At 42.9% G+C, this 16,716-nt stretch overlaps 1 long non-coding RNA gene across 1 annotated transcript in view; it reads left to right on the top strand.

Moving 5' to 3' along the window:
- Nucleotides 1-966: 966 nt before the first annotated feature.
- Nucleotides 967-16,716, top strand: part of LOC112643986 (uncharacterized) — a 42,956-nt gene continuing 27,206 nt past the window's right edge. Inside the window, exons 1-6 of the long non-coding RNA XR_003126033.3 lie at nucleotides 967-1,075; nucleotides 2,671-3,357; nucleotides 10,503-11,326; nucleotides 12,665-12,775; nucleotides 13,492-13,722; nucleotides 15,702-15,822. This is a non-coding gene — a long non-coding RNA (uncharacterized LOC112643986). The remainder of the gene's footprint in view (nucleotides 1,076-2,670; nucleotides 3,358-10,502; nucleotides 11,327-12,664; nucleotides 12,776-13,491; nucleotides 13,723-15,701; nucleotides 15,823-16,716) is intronic.

Here is a 16,716-nt window from a genome sequence, read left to right as displayed (position 1 = left end):
ATCTGGCGCTCCTGGGGTTTCTAATAAGGACCGACCAGGCTGGTTTAATTAGGGTCAACATCAGGAGCTTTCCTCTGTCCTGCCTCTAAGCTCTGCTCAAACCAGTTTCCCCCTCACTCAGGAGTGGACCTCGTGCTCTGCGCCTAATGCAAGTCTTTCTAGCACCAGCTCCTCTCTGAAGTCCTTGCCAGCTTCCCAAACCCACAAATAAAAGCTGCGTACCACATGCTGGCGTCCTGCTAAGCCTCCAGAATATTAACTGCCCAGTCACCGTGATAGTCCTATGAGGCAGGCACCGTTCGAGTCCCTATTTTATGGCCCAGGAGCTGGAGATGCAGAGATGCTGAGGGACTTGCCCAAGGTCACAAAGCTCAAGGTGTTCAGGATGCCGCTGGCACTGCCTTCACGCTGTTCGAATATTCTGTGCTATTGATTAAGTAATGCTGTTTGATGTTTCTGTAGGGATTTAGGTAGGTGCCCTCTCAGAGACGTGTGTGCCTTACTGTGTGCTTTCTATCGGAGTGAACGAGTCTCCCCTCTCTTTTCACTTTCTGGAACTTTATTAGGACCATTCATTCAGAATTTGTTCAGAATGATTTCAAAGGAACTTTAATTTAAAGCTTACTTCGGCTTAGCAAGGTGATTTTCTGAGTCCTTCCTCAGAGAGACTGTAAGTTCATCAGTAAACAAGAATGCAGGGAAAATTTCAAAACCACTTAAAAGCTCACTTTGTGATACTAACTCTAATACATGCCCAGTATCCTCCCGCTAACTCGTTGTCATACACTCATTACGGGGAGCATTTTGAGAACTATCTCAGAGTAAACGGGTTCAACCAGGAAAGCAGGACCAGTAGGAGACAGTATGAGATTTTATTGCAAGGAATTGGGTTATGCGATTGTGGGGCTGGCTGGTCACACCCAAAATCCACAGGGCAAGCTGGGAATTCTGGAACATTCTGCAGCTATTGTCCCCAGCCAGAATGTCTTCTTCAGGGAAGCCTCAGTCCTGTTCTGAAGGTCTTTCAACCGAGTGAATCAGGCTCATCTAGATTATGTAGGAGAACCTCTCCGAAGTAAGTCACTGGTTATGGACTGAGTCACATACACACACCCAGCAATGCCTGGGCTATGAAGATTTTATTTATTTAATTATTCTTAGAGAGAGAGAGTGCAGGGCGGGGGGAGGGCAGGAGGAGAGACTCCCAAGCAGACTCCTCATTGAGTCTGGAGCCCAACACGGGGCTCATCTTATGACCCTGAGCTCAGGACCTGAGCTAAAATCAACAGTCGGCTGAGCCACTCAGGAGCCCAGGACGAGCGTCTGACTGAATAGCTAGAACTGTATATAGCCTTGCCAAAGGCAGGCGCTCAACCGCTGAGCACCCAGGCTTCCCTAGGTTTCTATTTGTATTTGAAGAAAAGTAGTTTATTTAGGAATATCCTAGGGAATAAATGCAATGTTTTAATCATTTAAGTGTCCTCCCCATCAATTGGCCTGAAGCATGTGACACTGCACATTGGTGGTTCTGGCCATACTGCTATCTTCTGATCCCCTTCTGCTCTCTCTCTTGGTGGTCTGGACATAAACATCTCGAGTTTCTATTAACCTAGAGCCTTAGTGACCTTCTATGGAAAAGGGAATCATTACAGTTCTGGCCTCCTCGGGCTACCTGGAGGACTACTTGAATTAGAGAAATCACCAAGTGTGCATGAGCAGTGTGGCACATGGTGAGCCATACACCCCTGTAGGAGTAGTATTGTCATTGTTTCCCTCTGGTTGATGTCGTCTTCCCGTAAATGACAGAGTTTTTCTGCAGGAGATGTCTAGAGGCTCTGATGTTATATTCAGAAACATTTTAATGGGACGCCTGGGTGGGTGACTCAGTGGAAGAGCATCTACCTTCAGCTCAGGGTGGGATCCTGGGGCCCTGGGATCGAGTCCTGCATCAGACTCCCTGTATGTGGAGCCTGCTTCTCCCTCTGCCTATGTCCCTGCCTCTCTCTCTCTGTGTCTCTCATGAATAAATAAATAATTTTTTAAAAGAAACATTAAAAAATTTGGCATTTATCAGTTCCCATCTAATGCAAAATGTACCACTTTCAAGGACTTGTTTTCTGTCATTATCTTTGCATGGCCGTAGAGACTCACACCCCTGGCAGTGTGGTCTGCTGCACTAGCTTTTGAGAATTCCCTGCAACTTTGCTACCAGGCCCAGTGGGTGGCCTGTCAGAGGGAGGAGCCTTTAACCAAACATGACGGGTTACACTGCTCATAAGCACGGAGTGTGTTCAAAGACCTGTCTAGGCAGTAAGCCAGTTTTTCTAAGTAGCTTCCTTTTGACATAAATAAGTGTTTTATTATCGTCTTGTTATGGAGGAGATACTAAGATGCAGAGAAAGGGTTCCTTCTCCAGCTTTGGCTCCAGAGTTAATGATGTGGTATTCCAGATGTCTAGGCCCTCACCTGCCTGGATCTGGATAAAACTGGCTATTCCTGAACACTGAACTCCCTCCTCTTTCTCAGTAGGCACTACGACCCAATCCTAGGTGGGTTGGTCAGGAAAAACTCTGGCTTTCTTCTCAAATTCTTTTCCCCTGGCACTCATGGCAATGGTGTGAAAACAGAGTTTATTAGCCAGCAGTGACATTTTTCCTCATTCGCTTTTAGAGAAGTAAAGCAACATTTCTTCTGGGGAACAAAGTGGTGGTGGCCGCCGTGGAAGCAGAAGGCAAGGGCTTACTGCATTATCAGAGGAACCTCTTTGCAGATATGCTCTGAGCTGTTTGGAGGCATGAGAGGGGACAACTGCGGTGAGTGATAAGGGGGATCACCTCCATAAACTGGTGGAGACTGTATATGCTGTTGTCCCATATTGAGGACAACACTTATGTTACTTGTGTTACAAAGTCTTCGAGAAGCTCTATCTCAGAGCTGTTGACTATGTACGTAGAGCCTGAACAGCTGGTTCCCTTCCACTAAGGATGCCCTTCCTGATTCACATTTCTGCATCACCTAAGAGACTGTGAAGCCCTCAAGTGTGATCATGTAGGCCTCTTCTTTTGGCATCTATGCACTTCCTAGAGGAGGGTTCAAAACATGGCAGGTGCTCAGCAAATGCTGGTTGAGTATGTCATTCATGGATCTACTGAAGTGTTCCTAGGTTTGGATGGAATGGTCGAGAAATTAACTTCTTAGTACTTAAAGCTACTAGAAACATGGATTCAGAAATGGTTTCACAGGTAAAAGATCCAATAATGGATGAGTGTTTTTGATTTATATGAGAAAAGGATTCAGATGTGGACCAAGTACTGAGAAATGGGACGGATTTTCTAAGGGAAAGCCACTTCTCATGGGGTAAGTACATATTTTATGGACTTTTGGTAACATTGCAACTGAATGATCTATGTACTGAGATAATGAAAATATATAGTCCCATTTTCATTTAAAGACTGTTACTTAGGTTAATAATAACCTCAATTTAGGAGCCAGGACTAAGGCTATGGATTCGATATTGAGTAAATGTCATTAAGAAGAGTTGATGGTAGGTAGGAATAATCATGGGGATTATTCCATGAGGAATAATCATGAGATCAAATCATGATAAAGCCACTGTTAATTCTAATTCGAACAATCGATATATTAAGTCATCTTAATAAGTTTTCAACACTCATACAAATAGGGGCTGAATTCACAGATTTAGACCATTTCCTGAATTCTAATTTGGAGTTTCACATACATGCTTGTGGCCTGAGATAGGCAGATTGAGGAAATATTTTACCATCTTTAGAGCCTTTATCTTGTCTGAAAGCCAAAGTGGAACTCTCTTGCCTTTGGCCATTTAGTTCCTGAATTATAAGAGAAGCTGCTAATTTTCACTGCTGCTTTTTGTTTTTTTAACTTTTTTTTTTAACTGACAGATGAAATACTCAACATGATGCACTTACTTAATTCTGGAAATACTGTGAGGAAGTCAACACTGTTCTCTGATTTTCAGATGAGGAAGTACAAGTGCAGGAGCCTGGTCACACTGCTACCACCCGGCAGCCAGGGCACCCCAGGCAGGCTGACTCCATGTCTGCACTTGACCCCTGAGCTCTGCAGCCTGCAAGGCACCTTGGGTCCCTGGTTAGAGTTCACGTCTGGCCTATCCAAATTCTGAAAACCAGTGTTAGACGACATTCAAATATTGATAGGATATCAGCCATGAACACAAAATTGGGGCATGCTGTGTTTACTGCATTCTTTGAATGGTCAAAATGCAGGGTGACTTCCAAAACAAAACCCCTAAAACCAGAGGAACAGGATTCATCACAGCTCAGGACAAACAAACCTTGGTGATACGGAGGGTTGGGGACCCAGACTTGTCCTCGATCCCTGGCTGCAGCCAGATTTTTTCCCTCCCCTGACTTACAGTAGAATACTTGCCTCTAGTTGGGATATAACCATTTCTGGGTCTTTTGGTATTTGTTCAAATTCATCCAGGCATTATTGACATTTTCCTGGAAATCACACAATATTCTTTCATTTGTTTTAACATTGAGATGTGTTTCATATGAGGAGACACACTGTGTTTTGTTTTTTGATTTTTGTTTTTTTTACATTTCTCTATCTGCCCCCGCCCTACCCTCCAATTTTGGATAAGTAAATGTGAAGAGAAAGAGGTACAAAAATATAAAATCTACAAAAATGACATGGATGTGTTCGCCATGCCTGAATGAACTAATGAAGCATCTTGAAGATTCTTTCTTTGTGTCAGTTACACTGGTCAGTGTCATATTTGTGCAGTGTAGCTCCCTGCATAGGAATTGTTTAGTTTTCTGAAATGTATGTAAGAACGGTAAACAAGGGGATCCCTGGGTGGCTCAGCAGTTTGGCTCCTGCCTTTGGCCCAGGGTGTGATCCTGGAGTCCCCGGATCAAGTCCCATGTCAGGCTCCCTGTATGGAGCCTGCTTCTCCCTCTGCCTGTGTCTCTGCCTCTCTCTGTGTGTCTCTCATGAATAAATAAATAAAATCTTAAAAAAAAAGAATAGTAAACAAAGGACACTAAATATTAATGATTAATATAAGAAAGCATAAGAACAGCTCCTAAAATAAGGTTTGGTTATAACATGCTGGATGAGAGTTGCAGCAAATCTAGACATCAGGCAGCAGGAATTCTCTACAGTTTAGAAATACAGCCCTAACTGCTCATTGTACCAACACACTAGTGAAAGACCTAAGGAGGCAAAGTTCACATGAAGAAGGAGGAAGAGTCATCTTGAGAGGGTTTGCATTCAGCGTTGATTGGCTTGGAGCCCAGGCACTCGGCACCCATCTTGCCACTTGGTATTAAATGACTCACTGCATCAGTGACAGAGGGCCTGGGAATTGTGTCGTACCCGGAGAGGACAAGTGGAGCTTTCTTGGATGCAGCAATGCAGGAGCAATGCGGGCACTTTAATAACATCATAAGTCTAGGGATTTCAGTAAAAACGAAGGTACCTCCCACAAAGTCTCATTGTCAAAGTTGCTGACATGATTACAGACTTAACAAGAGTTCACCATTGATTGGCACGCACTGCACAAATGAAGAACCTGGGGTGGCCAACATAAGTCTGAAAACATATTCAATCTCAATAGAATCCAAAAAAAAAAAAAAAACAGATAAAAGTGGAAAGTAATTTTCCATTTGGCAGAGATTGAAAAGGAATGCTAATGGTCAGTGTCTGTGAGGGCATTGGGAAAGAGCAGCTCACACCCGCGTGGTGGAAGCGTAAACTGATAAGAAACTCAACCACTGCCTTCTCAGAAATACTAATGTATAAATATATATAGCAGTCTTATTTAAAACTATAACTTCTATTTTTTATTGTCCAGGAACTGCAAACAATAGCAACTTATATATCTTCATTGTAGGAAAATGATACAATGGTTTGTGGTATATCCATACAATAAAACGCGCCATAGGGATTACAAATGATGGAACAGAGGAATATTTAAGGCCCACGAGGATACTCAGAATGTATTTGCAGTGGGAAGAATAATGTTTCTCCCCAAAAGCATCCATTTCTGTTCCTGGAACCTGTGCATCTGTTCTGTCGTGTGGTAAAGGGCAGTTAAGGTTTCAGATAGAACTAAGGCTGCTCATTAGTTGAACAGGAGTTGGGAAGATTATTCTGAATTATCTGAGTGGGGCCCCTGTAATACAAGAGTCTTTATAAGGGAAAGAGGGAGGCAGGAAAGTCCAAATCAGAGTGAGGCAGTGTGAGAGAGGCTCCGGTGACGGTCGCTGGCTTGGAAGATGGAAGGGAACACAAGCTGAGGACCATGGCAGCTTAGAGAAGCCGGAAAATGCAAGAAAGTAGATTTTCTCCTAAAGCCTCCAGAAGGGAACACGGACGGCTCTGCTGACACCTTGATTTCAGGCCAGCAGATCCATTTCTGACTTTTGACCTCCAGAACTGTTAGCATAATAAATTTGTGTTGTGTCATCAGGTCTATGGTAATTTGTTACAGCCACTATAGGACATTAATGCTACATTGTTAAGTGAATAACCTCTAGTTTTGTAACATGTGCCCTGAAGGATGAGTTAAAAATACACACACACACACACACACACACACACACACACACACACAGAGCAGACCAGACTGACATGTTATACAAAATAGCTAAATTAATTGTGGTTCTATCCAGCATGTGGTAATGTTATAATTGACGTATTATTTTTGTATATTTCATTGTCTGTGTTTTCTAGGTATAGAGGTTATTACCTTGTTACAAGAAAAAAATGTTATTTTAAAATGTTGTAGAGATCATTCAGTTCACGTGGCTGCAAGCTCTATTGTAAATTTGCAGTAGGAATCCTTTAGAGAGAGGCTTCTGTTTGTCATTCATTTGAGATGGTGGTGCTTGGGGGCTCTTCTTTCCCAAATTATAGACAACTAGTTATTGCTGGTCACATAGAAGCCCAAATAAATATCTTTCACTAAAAGGGTAAGCACTTTAGATTTTTCAGTACATTATAGGGAAATCCTTTGTTTTTTTTTAAGATTTTATTTCTTTATTTGAGAAAGAGAGAGCAAGCGAGCATGAGTCGGGGAAGGGGCCGAGGGAGAGAGGGAAGCAGACTCCCCCCTCCAGCAGGGAGCCCGACGGTGGGACTCGATCCCAGGACCTGGGGATCATTACCAGAGCAGAAGGCAGCCGCTTAACCGACTGAGCCACCCAGGCGCCCCGAGGAGAATACCTTTGACTATTTCAAGTGTATTTATTTGGCTAATGTTCCAACTCAGTCTTTCAATGTTTACTGGATTCTTCTTGTGTACTGAGCAGAGTCTGCTTGTTAAAGTATTGCACAGCCACATGACAGTGGTCATTAAAACAACTTTGTAGCAGGACTGAAAACAATGATTATCCTTTGGTCCATGAAAAAGCAGACCAGAAAAATCCACCTCTAATTACAGCTTTATAAAAAGAAACATCACAAGATTCTTTTTATTTTGACTACACCTGTCAATATAATTTCCAATGTAGTGCCGGCCACAGCATAGGGACCATGGTTTTCTCTGGAAGGCCAATAAAAACAATAAATATGCATAAGAACAATACCGGTGGTTGATGTTGAGGGTCTAACAGTAATATCAGCTAAGATACATGGAATGATTCGTTATTACTTTTAAGAGCTATATTAAATTCATGGTAGGTGGGGATCCCTGGGTGGCTCAGCAGTTTGGCGCCTGCCTTCAGCCCGGGTTGTGATCCTGGAGCCCTGGGATTGAGTCCCACATCAGGCTCCTTGCATGGAGCCTGCTTTTCCTTCTGCCTGTCTCTCTCTCTCTCTCTGTCTCTCATGAATAAATAAATAAATAATCTTTGGGAAAAAATAAATAAGTTCATGGTAGATGCCATTATTATTCCAATATTTTAAACTGAGGCCTATGGAAGTAACTTGTTCAACGTCACCCAGTTGATGACTGAAGAAGCAAATTAAACCAAACTAAAGTCATCTGATTCTAAAGCCTATACTATAAATCATGATTTTTCTCAAAGATGATTTTTATTTATATATTTTTTTAAGATTTTATTGATTTATTCATGAGAGACACACAGAGAGAGGCAGAGACATAGGCAGTCCTGCGGGACTCGATCCCAGGACCCCCAGATCATGACCTGAGCCAACGGCAGATGCCCAACCACTGAGCCACCCAGGTGCCCCAACCTTTATTTTTTTTAAAGATTACATTATTTCTATAATTGGACCATATAAGTAAGTCTACAACTCTCTGCATGGAGAATTTATGGCAAAATGATTTCAGGCACCTACTAAACTGGGGTTCTCCTGCTACCTATATAACGTGGTGCATGACTTTTAAAAACTTGCTAGTTACTCATTCATAATTTTAGCAACTTAATAAGTGAGCACTGTACCCAGAAACAATGGTAGACAGTGCTCACAAGCATGGAGACAGGGAAGTGAAATGGAGATGTCAACCCAACCAGATAGCTTCCCCGGAAACTGTGCAGTCTGTAGCTTGACCAATGCACTGAAGGCTGGGAAGTCCCAGCTCCTTGCTTCTGTCTACACTTAACAGACTGGCACCCTGAAGAAATATTGAATTTGAAAAAGTCCTCCCAGTACTATCTTATACTCTTTACCTTAAATGGGTGAGTCTACCTTATTAAAAAAAAAAAAATCAGAAAGCACTTTGTGGAGAAAAGAAGGCTTACTAACCACTGTGTCCAGGGGAGAAGCTGTTTCCTGCCTCAGGGTGTGAATTATCTGTTCCAGCTCTCCGACCTGCTGCAGTGCCCTTTGGGCAGACTCAGACTCCTGAGAAGCTGTTTCCTCTGTTCATGGGAACCTAATTTGGCTGTTTTGCCAAGTCACAGTGTAGGACCGTACAGCCACCGGCTTTCCCCTCTGTCTAGATTGCATTTTCATTTTGTTGTTGTAAGGATTTTGTTTTTTAAGTAATCTCCAAACCTAACATGGGGCTTGAACCCACGACCCGCAGATCAAGAGTCACACGCTCCACTGACTGAGCCATCCAGGTGCCCCTGGACCGTGCTTTTCAAATTTGCTCTCAAAGTCCTATCTGTCCTGCAGCCTGTGCTCCAGTGGAAGACTCCCTGCCCTCCACCAACTCACTGTCTCCCTCCCTGTTGCTCCACATGATCTGTTCCCACCGCTTACTTTCCGGGAGGCCAGCACAGCTTTGGAGGCAGGTTCAGGTTACGGCTCTGTGTCTCACTGAGTGGAGGCCCTGGGCAGGTTTATTTTATGAGCCTCAATTTCCTCATCTATGAAACAGGAAACATAAAGCCAGTCTCACCATGTGTGTAAAAATTAAATGAGGTATGTATAAAAATCATTTGATATGGCATCCACCAAACAGTAGGAACTCAATAATCTGTTGTCTCTCTCCTTCCCCCACCCCTTTTTTTAGCACTATTCAAACTTAGCTGCTGTCATTTTGATTCACAGGGGTGTTGAGACTGTATTCTATTTAACCTTGTATCTCCCTGCCCCAAAGATGGTGCCTTGGGTGTACCAGGCATCAGGAAGGTGTTGTCACGATCAATTACATTTGTCAAAGGAGACACAGAGAAGAAATAGAAGGCACATAATCAACATTCTCTGTGTCTGTTTCTTACTCTGCAATTGAGTATGCTGATCCAGGGACACCCGGGTGGCTCAGTCGGTTAAGCATCCAACTCTTGATTTTGGTTCAGGTCATGATCTCAGAGACCTGAGATCAGGTTCTGTACTGGGCGTGGAGCCTGCTTGAGATTCTCTCCTGCCTCCTCTGTCACTTTGCACCAAACCCTGTTCTCTCTGTCTCTCTCTCTCTGTCAAAAAAAAAAAAAAAAAAAAAAGAATGTTGATTCAGCAGGGGGTCCAAGGCCTAAATACCAAGAGATGTTTTAAACCAGGACTATGGTATTCTGAGTCCTAATAGTTCTTATCTACCCTGTTACTGGGAAGAATCTCAGAGCTGTGGTGGCTCTACCCGAAGCCTTAAACTTCCGTTTCCTTTTCTTTTGCTGCATAGGACATTAGTGTGACAATTGGCAAAGCTGTTATAAGATCCCTAGAATAGATAATAGTGTTGTATCAATGCTCCTTCCCTGCTTTTGAAAATTGTAGTGTGGTTAGTAAGACTGAAGTATTTAGGAGTAGGGGTGGTCATTATGTCTACAGCTTACTTTCCAAATATTCAGAAAAAAAAAAGTACTGTTCATATTAAGACAGAGAGAATGATAGGGCAAATGTGATAAGATGTCCATATTTGGGATTCCACTTGAAGGCTATCTGGGTATTCTTTGTACTATTATTGCCACTTTTCTGTAAGTCCTAAATTGTTTCAAAAGAAAGATTTCTTTTTTTAAAGCTGTTTGAGATGATGTGTTTGCATCTTCCTTGACTTATAGCCACATGAGGGAGTTACTGGACCAAAATATAGCTCTCTTTCTCTTCTTCCTAAATGAAAATGTATACTTGTGTGAATCTCACAGCCTAGGAAATGATGCTAATTGTGACATCGCATAAGCCTGGTTCAGAACTATCGTGACAGTGAGATCTGCCAGGTAACAGGCATTTCTGATGCTTATCTGGAACCGGAGCTCCACCCTCCCCTATTCCACACAAGTGGATGCCATCTGAGAGTTTGTTCTTCTACATCAATCAGGGGTAAGTACCAAGGCTTTGCCTGACCAGTGGTGTCTGACGTGGGTGCATTCACAGGACGTACAGTCACCTTGGGAAGGACCAGCTTTGACAAAGAAGCCTTTAACGACAGGTTTGCTTAATGGACCAACATAGGGCTGGGTCATTTTCCAGAGCAGTGGTCCGGCTGTTCTTGGATGGAGGAAGGAGGGTGAGGACTAACACCATAGATTGAGCACACTTCCATGGAGAATAGAAGATAAACATCGGAACAGCTCTTTCTAAATGTATTCTAAACACATTTGTGTTTAATTGTCAATAAAACTAGCCTTTTCATGGTTTTCCTTGTGCTATTTCTGGCCTGTTAGATTTTTCTCCCACAGCAAACCAAGGACTCTGGGACCGACGGTGATAGCTCACGGCCTGAACCTAACCTGTAGTCAAGCTAGATGACAAGCATTTCTGCGGACCCCTTGGAAAAGCTTTCTCTAGTGTGCAGCTCCAGAAACTAAGGGAGAAGAGAGTTGAGCCAAACCTGATATGATAGAAATGCCCTGGATTGTAGATTCATGGAGAAAGAATTTTGACTCCGGCCTGTCACTCGGCCTCCAGTTCCACCCTCATCCTGTTACTCTCAGATGCTCTCCTGCCTTTCCACACATCTGCTTTCCAGGTGAGGGCCTCACATCTGGGGACTGAACCTAGACAGCACTAGTTGTACAAATCTGGGAGTGCCACTGGAAGCAGAAAGAAGCAATTTTGGGGAACCATTCCAGAAGCGTGACCTAGGTGTGTGTGCTGGGGTGGGTATGTGAGTGCATGGAGTGTGAGTGTAGGTGTGTGTGTAAGTGTGCATGTAAGAGCGCATGCTCACCACAGCATTGGCGGGTACACTAAGATCTCAGCCATGCTTGACTGGCTCAGGGGAGATGCCAGCACACTGGGCACTGGCCTCTGGGTCCCCAGCTGACCTCCCTGGACAGGGCACCACTGGCAACAAAGAGTCTTTATACAGCACCTGAGCTTTGGAGAGGAGCCAGAGACGAGGACAGCTTGGGATATATGTCCTTGATTATCTGTGAGACAGATGCCTTCTGGAGAAGTCCAGGTTTCTGGGGGACAGAGACACTGAAGTAAATGAGTGGCCAGAGAAGCAAAGAAATGGTCTCTATATTACTGCTTTTAAAAAATATGTACTATAAAGGTATGGATTCATTCATGGGCAGATTATTTGCATTTTCTTACCTTGCTAATTTATAAAGGTTGTTGTATTTTTAAAATCTCAATTTAAAATGAATCATATTTATTTGACTACTACAGTCGCACTCTTACCTGCATTCATCAAAGCAGTGCAGATGGGCAGCTTGGGTGGCTCAGTGGTTTAGCACCACCTTCGGCCCAGGGCTTGACCCTAGAGACCCTGCATGGAGCCTACTTCTCCCTCTGCCTGTGTCTCTGTGTCTCTCATGAATAAATAAATAAAATCATCTAGGGAGTTGTAAAAACACACACGCCATGATCCCATCCTTCAAAAGCTGGATTTCAGGGTTTGGGATGAAATCAAAATAGCTATAGTCTAAAAAAATCTTTAAAGGCAATTTTTAGCATTTGTTTCTTTGATGACGACTAAAAATAAGCAACGTAATACTACTACTATATAATATGAAATTTGTTATCATTGTAGGATATTTGTGCTTAAAGTTTATAGTTATAACAAATTGCAACAAGTGACTCATAAAAGAAAATCATAAGTAATTACAACATTGTCTTGTTTTTGCATTGTGCTTTTAAATATTTGTTCAAAGCCGTTTACAACCATTATCCTGATTTGTTCCTACAACAATCACGAACGAGAGAAGTCAAAAATCCTCGGGCTTTTCCTTAGAATAGAGACATCATGGGGCTCTCTGTCAAACTATTTTATGGGAAAGTTATAGCCATTATAGTTAACTGCCTTTTTATCACTGTGTTCTATAATTTAACCGTGTTTCTCAAACCTCCACACCTGTAGTCTCCTGTAATCTCCACCTGGCACCTGACACCTTTTGAAATCAATTCACTCAAGATTCTACCCACAAGAGTTGATCATCCGGTTCTTCCAGATGGAAACCAGCTTGCCCAGGTACACTGCGTTCATTGGAAAGTCCAGAACCAGCTGAGGAGAGCAGCTCTGCCCATCTAGGGCATTTTAGACCTCGGATGTTTATTAAGACTTAGAAGTATCCGCAGATCCATCATTCCTCCCGTGGGTTGCCTGGCTGAGGCAGATACTCTTATCGCAGTCTGCATGTTGTTGAAAATGCTCCCATAGAATGGAACTGAAATTGGAGATGACTATTTTTGGATTCTATTTGTTCATTTCCCATGAATACTCCCAGGAGAAAAAAAAAAAGCAACAGAGACTTTGAACAATAGATATACAATCAGAATTGTAAGGGAATAATCACCTGTTAATCTCTTCTTTATTAAAATTTAAAAGCATTGGGCTGGATATAGTTTCGCTTCCATGACCAGTAAAGTCACAACACTCGATGGGTGTTATTTTATGTACGTGACCCGACACAGTCAGTGATACATTACTTGGTACTTCTCTGTGTCATCCAGTACAAATTTAGAAAATGCCAATTGGGTCATGATTCCTTCCATTCTTTGGTTTCCCCACTGCTGTTGGGCCAGCAGACCCATGAATTTCTTCCCTTCGCACTCACCATGCGGCATCCATGACCCGAAACACCGACACACAGCTCGCGGTCCCCACGGTCTGCAGACCTCAGATCTCCACTGGAATGTCCCCTCCTCTGGGAGGTCTTGTCTGGTCACTCTGCTCTTTGCTTTCAGAGACTCTATCAGGATGGGAGATCGCATATTCCCGAGCCCGGTTACTCATTTAACACAGCTTCGCAAGAGCTGGAATCCTTCTGGTTGTGTCCATTTCTTTGTCCAGAGCAACGCATGAATGATTATCCGGATGTTTCAGGGGAGAGTGGAACTGGGGCAATGAGGACGAATCAAGATGTCACCACACATCTGAAAACTGGCCTCCAGCCTTCTGTGGGATTTTCTCAACAGGTTAGTTGTGATTTTTGCCCTACGTTCAAGCTGGTCTAGCTCTCCTTCCCTCCTTCACACCTCTGCGAACTCTACTCTTCAAATGGAAATTTAGCCAATACTAATCTCTGCTTCATTGTCTACAGTACATCTTCTCTTTTATTTTTCTTTTTGTGAGTTTTTATTGAAATTCCAGTTAAGTGTAATATTAGTTTCAGGTGTACAATATAGTGACTCAACACTTGGATACATCACCTGGTGCTCATCATAGGTGCCCCCCTTCATCCCCATCACCTAGTTCACCCACCCACCCCCCAATCCTCTCCCCTCTGGTGACCCTCAGTTTGTTCTCTAGAGTTGAGAGTCTGCTTCTAGGTTCAACTCTATTTTTTTTTTTTTGACCTTTGCTCATTTATTTCTTAACTTTGACACATGAGTGAAATCACATGGTATTTGACTTTCTCTAACTGGCTTACCCCACTTAGCATTCTACCCTCTAGGTATATCTGTGTCATTGCAAATGGCAAGATTTCATTCCTTTTTTAAAATTTCTGAGCAATATCCCATTGCACATATATACTAAATACTCTTTTCTTTTTTTTTTCCCCATATGTAGGGTCAATAGAGCTTTTTTCTTTTTGTATCTTTACCAAGTGGTAAATGTGCTAATGCGTGGCAGGAGAGGCAGAGAAATAATCTGTATACTACTGCTTTAAAACAATCCACATAAAGGTTGACTTGATGGGATGGTTATTTGCATCTCTTACCTTGCCAACTTACAAGGATTGCTTTAATTTTAAAATCTCACTTTAAATATGTACATGAGCGTGCGTCTGACCTCTTCAGTCAGAGAGTAAAGACACGGTTTTATTTTTCCTTGGCACTGAGCTCTGGGCTAAATTGCACACTCATATTGAACACGTAGAAGTATCAGAGAGGATGCATGTGTTGTTTTACATATATATATATATATTTCTCCCCTCTCTTAATTTCTCTTAACGCTTTTGAATGGTGAGGATCCAAGTTCATTTTTGCATGAAATATATATTTTTAACAAGTTTGTTTTTTTTAACAAGTTGAAATTTTCTAACATGCTGTAACCATCTGTCATTCAGTAAGTCTAAAAATCAGATGTATCAAAACATGTTGTTTTTGAAGAAAATGGAATAATTCATCTTTAAGACCTTTCTACCCCCTTAGGGATTTAGGGTCATTTTTGCTTCGAAGCAACACTGACCCCCTGTGGCCAGGAGATTCTTAGGAAAAAAAATTTGTTTTTCTTTTTACTAAGTTTTCCTTGTAGTAATTTCTCTCTCATGGTAGCGTTTGTGTGCAGTCCACACAATTTATTTTATTTATTTTTAAAAAGATTTTATTTATTTATTCATGAGAGACAGAGAGAGAGAGAGAGAGAGAGAGAGAGAGAGAGAGAAAGGCAAAGACACAGGCAGAAGCAGGCTCCATGCAGGGAGCCTGACATAGGATTTGATCCTGGGTCTCCAGGATCAGGCCCTGGGCTGAAGGCGGCGCTAAACCACTGAGCCACCCGGGCTGTTCCACACAATTTATTTTAACTCCACAGTGTCGATACGGTCGATCAATAATTCTCGCTCATCAAGGCAATACTTAGGAAAGGGCCTCGTTTGTTGCCACTGTAAGTGCAGAAGGCAGAGTGGTGAGAGTGTGCTCACCCCGAGTTTGTGGTTACTCACAACCTTTGCCTCCCTTTTCTCCTGTTCCTTCCAATTCTATAAACGAGTCAGTTTTATTTATCTCAGGAAGGTGCTGGAGTCAGAGGATCCTCATTTCTTTCTAGCTCATTGTTCTCACTCCATCAATTCACTTTTCAAAATACCTGTGTCTGATTCTCCTTATTTCCATTCTCACCACGTTTGTCGTCAGCTTCCCTTAACGATGACAGGAGCTCTCTGGGCACCTGCTCTGATTTTGCTCCTTTTGTGAAAAAAATAAGATATGATTGTCATACAGCATTCTATCAGTTTCAGATGTACTGCATAATGATTCAATATCTGTACATCCTGTAAAGTGATCACCGCAATAAGTCCAGTTAACATCCTCATCATCCATAGTTCCGGAACTTTCTTCTTGTGATGAGAACTGGTAAGATCTACTCTCTGGGGGCACCTGGGTGGCTCAGTTGGTTAAGTGTCTGCCTTCAGCCCGGATTGTGATCCTGGAGTCCTAGGATCAAGCCTCACATCAGGATCCCTGCTCCGTGGGGAGCCTGCTTCTTCGTCTCCCTTTGCCTATTTGTGTTCTCTCTCTGTCAAATAAATAAAAATATTTTTTTAAAAAATCTACTCTCTTAGCAATTTTCAGATATACAGTATAGTATCACCAACTCTAGTCACCATGCTGCTTACTACATCCCATGACTAATTTTATACCTGCACATTTGGAGCTCTTGAACCCTTTCTGCCTCCGCCTCCCCTCTCTCCACCTTCTGTTCTCCTCAGCCTCCTTTGCTCCCCCTTCTGGTGCCCCCTCCAGTCCCTGCAAACCTGTGCCAGTTGCTGAAGACCTGCTGTCCCGCCAGGATCTGTGATCAGATAAGCCAGATGCCCAGAGTTTAAAACTGTCTATGACAATTTGACAGAGTAATGTTTGAATCTGATATAAAAAAAAGGTGGGTCTTGGGTAATCAATGTCTTTTTTTTTAAGACTTTATTTATTCATGAGACAAAGAGAGAGAGAGAGAGAGAGAGAGAGAGAGAGAGGCAGAGACACAGGCCGAGGGAGAAGCAGGCTCCATGAAGCAGGAGCCTGATGTGGGACTTGATCCCAGGTCTCCAGGATCACGCCCTGGGCCAAAGGGAGGCGCTAAACCGCTGAGCCACCCAGGGATCCCTCAATGTCTTTTTCTATTCGCATTCTGGAAATCTGTTTTTGTTGTCTGCTGGTGTCTTTTACAGCGGTGCTGCTCAGCTTGGAAGTGCATAGGCCTTGGCCGCGGCAGGGGTCAGGAGCTCTGCTCTGCTTTTTCCCACTGGACAC

This window comes from Canis lupus, chromosome 1, assembly GCF_003254725.2.
Source record: "Canis lupus dingo isolate Sandy chromosome 1, ASM325472v2, whole genome shotgun sequence".
Classification (NCBI taxonomy): Eukaryota; Metazoa; Chordata; class Mammalia; order Carnivora; family Canidae; genus Canis; species Canis lupus.
The sequence above is the reverse complement of the archived record's forward strand: the minus strand, read 5'-3'. Positions and strand labels throughout refer to the sequence as shown.